The sequence below is a fragment of the Bidens hawaiensis genome, unplaced genomic scaffold, assembly GCF_021521415.1.
Source record: "Bidens hawaiensis isolate Kalapana, Puna unplaced genomic scaffold, B.hawaiensis_p1.1 tig00055093_1, whole genome shotgun sequence".
Taxonomy (NCBI): Eukaryota; Viridiplantae; Streptophyta; class Magnoliopsida; order Asterales; family Asteraceae; genus Bidens; species Bidens hawaiensis.
Genome location: NW_027499949.1, coordinates 16584 through 19985, shown reverse-complemented (window position 1 = coordinate 19985; position 3402 = coordinate 16584). Strand labels below are relative to the sequence as shown.

At 32.5% G+C, this 3402-nt stretch overlaps 1 pseudogene across 1 annotated transcript; it reads left to right on the top strand.

The window, feature by feature from the left end:
* Positions 1 to 412: 412 nt before the first annotated feature.
* LOC143600940 (glycine-rich RNA-binding protein 3, mitochondrial-like) lies at positions 413 to 1057 on the top strand (annotated as a pseudogene). The gene is made up of 3 exons (XR_013147569.1): positions 413 to 599; positions 694 to 762; positions 885 to 1057. The product of XR_013147569.1 is annotated as a glycine-rich RNA-binding protein 3, mitochondrial-like (transcript).
* The last annotated feature ends 2345 nt before the right edge of the window (positions 1058 to 3402 follow it).

Here is a 3402-nt window from a genome sequence, read left to right as displayed (position 1 = left end):
TTAATCTTTTTATGTTATTTGGCTGTCTAGATTTAGGAAGTTTCTGATTTATTAGGTTCTATGCTATGCTGTTAATACCGATGCGATGGCAATTATCGGACCTCTAGCAGAATATCGGTACCGATAATATCAGAGATTGGACCGATATATCACCGTTTTTTCCATTATCAGCTTAATTGTCAGTTTTAGTGTTTTAAGTTTTAATCAGTTTCTACTTGCTACAATTGTTAGTGTTTTGGAAGTTGTAAAAGGTTTAATTGTTAATGGTAGGAGAGTTTATTGAATTGTTAGTGTTAAATTGCTATATATATAAACTCTGCATGGTATTAAAATTACCGATATCTAATTTTTTTTCTCCATTAACTGTGTAGAATTTAGGTTACTTCTATCATTTATATTTTCTTATCTGTTTCTTTGATTTGCTATATTTTAGGTTACAAGATACAGCCATGGCTTTCTTCAGTAGAGCTGGTAGTCTTTTAAGGCAGGCTGTGAGTAAGCACACAAACATCAACCATGAAATGTTAGTGACAAGTCCATCTCTTTTCAAATGGTAAGATGCATGTAGACTGGCGGTAGCTCAAAAGTTTTCGTGGGAGGTAATCTTAACTTGATTAAGAGATTAATATGAGTAACGTTACGTTCAGAAGTCTGTATTGATAGTTGTGTTTATGATTATTTTTGTTGTTGCAGGATTGGCATGGGCTACGAATGATAACAGTTTGCGAGAAGCTTTTTGCGCGTATGGGGAAGTTTATGAAGGTATAGATGTTAACACAGTGTAGTATTCATAACTGTTATAAGATTGATAAGAATGGAAGTTGTTGCTCTTTCTTTATGCATTGTCGTTTAAGTGCCTAATAGCTTCTTATGGCATGTAACAGCTAGAGTGATCATGGATAGGGAAACTGGCAGGTCCAGAGGTTTTGGCTTTGTTACCTTTGCAGACACTGAAGCTGCTTCTGCTGCAATCCAAGCAATGGATCAAAGGGTATTTTTGCCATTTTCTAAAACTGTTTTGGTTGGGTAGTTTATGTTAACCTCTGTCCCACGAAAGCTGCAGCATTGAATTTGTCGTATGTTTTTAGGATAAATCTATACTATATATAATATGGCAATGAAGGGCAAATTAAGACGGTGATTTTAAGTAATTTACAAAGTTTTAAGCATATGGTACAAGTATAAAGAAGGACAAAATAGTCTTTTGAGCATAAAAACTCACGTGCATTTCATATTTTTTCAAAATATTTACAACGTTTACCCCTTAACTTTAATTAACTTTTGTAAAATTAAAGAATAGTTACAACCTTGATCCTTAATCTTTTATGTATATATTCTTTATATTTTCATTTTTAACCCAAATACCCCCGCGATTTTTAAACGGTCATATTTTTTTCGTACGTTAAATAGTTACAACCTTGATCCTTCATCTTTTATATATATATTCTTTAATTAACTTTTCTATTGTCACACCCCGACCAAAGGCGGCGGAACATGCCGGGGTGCAACGATTGCTCATAAGCGCATGACACTATTTAAAGCGACAATATTTAACAAACTCATTTCATTTCACAACATCGAAAATATCACATAACCAAATATTCATCGCTCAAATACAACAAAATATAACAAAATATAGCAAATCAAATATTGTTCATTTTTGCTAATATCCTAACGGTATTTGTGACGTTTTCTTCACCGAACTCCATAATCAACCTAGATGCAAACCTGTAACATTTCATAAAATAAAGTTTATCAACAAAAAGGTTGGTGAGCAATTCATAAGTTTGAACAATAGATATATAGTATGAAAAGCCACAAAACTAGTATACAAAACCATAAATAATAGCTATAAACTTGGATAAATAGTTATCGCTAACAAGTTAGCGACACCCAACTATAAGGGGTTGCCAAATAGTTTAGGATTTTATAGTTATCGTTAATTGCATTACGTTAACGACACCTTGCCATGAGGGGTTGCCAAATGGTCTAGGATTTATAGTTCCACCATCCAAAAGCGATAAACACATAGTCAAATAAGCATAGAACACCAAATCGAGCAATTATTCAAGTAAGGTATACAACAACGTTTGTGGTTTAAGACCCAAGTATAAAACATTTAGTTTAGATAAGTTGAAATGTCACCCCCAAAATAAAAGATAGAAAACGGGGTATGAAGTTACTCACATTCAAGTAATAAACTTGAAAGATTGATTATTTGGAGATTTGCCGGAACGACGAGTTTAACGTATGAAGCCTAAATAAAAGAAAGTCTTGGATTTAGAAAGGTTGTCTTGAAGATCTTTAAATAAAATAATTGTTGCAAAAACTAATCAATTAAAGTTCAAGGTTTAAAATGTAACTATTTAAGAATTTATAATATAACCCTTTTAAAAAATGTAAGTTTGCTCAAACCGGGTTAAAGTATCTAACCTTAATATTTACTTAACCAATGTTAAGTAATAAGGTGGGGAAAATGCTAAAATGCAAGTTCCATTAGGCTAAAGATACTAAAACAGGTTTTTAACGAGTGTTCGGGTTGTCGGTTCGGGTCTTGACAAATGGTCGAACCCAAAGTCAACTTTCCAAAATATTAATTGTTATGAGATAACTCATTAAAACATACTAACACTTAACCAAGTATGTAGATCTATTGTTTAGAACTAACAACGCACGTTAAGCGAGTGTTCGGTTTTGTCGGTCCAAGCTATGTTATGAGATCAAGTTGGATCCAACTATTCCAAGTACTTAAGAAAATAATTAAAATCAGTTTGTAAACTATTTTTTTAAAGAAATATACAAGTCTTGATAACTAAAAACACACTTGTGTGTCTTAAGCGAGTAAAAGTCGGTATAGTTCGGTCTCCATCCCACAAATAGTTCATAGATGGTTTCTACATGCCCAAATATCATAGAACTTGTATATTGGTTTATAAATGAAGAAAACTTAAATTTTACAACAAAAAAAGTTAACTACAAGTCTTTTAAGCAAAAGTTTCGGCTTAGTTCGGTTTCCATCTCCCAACGAGTTCATAGATGGATTCCATATGCTTAATATCAAAGAACTTGTAAAAATGATTTTTGAAACTCAAATCTAGCAATAAACATGTTTAAACAACTATTTTAACAAAACTAGTAAACAAAAGTTCGGTTTCCGGTTTGGACTAGTTTCGGTTAAACCGAGGTTAGTCTTATACAAACCCACACCATGGAAGTTGTAAATAAGATGAACAAACTAAAGGGTTAGAAGTTAGTCATAAGTGATATGTATAATAAGTTACGTGTGTGTAAATATATATCAAGAACACGAAGTCCTCCATGAAGCCTTGCCTTATGACATTCGAAACTTAACTAACCAAAGTCGATGAAGTAACAAATAAAGGAAACAAGGGGTGTGTATTA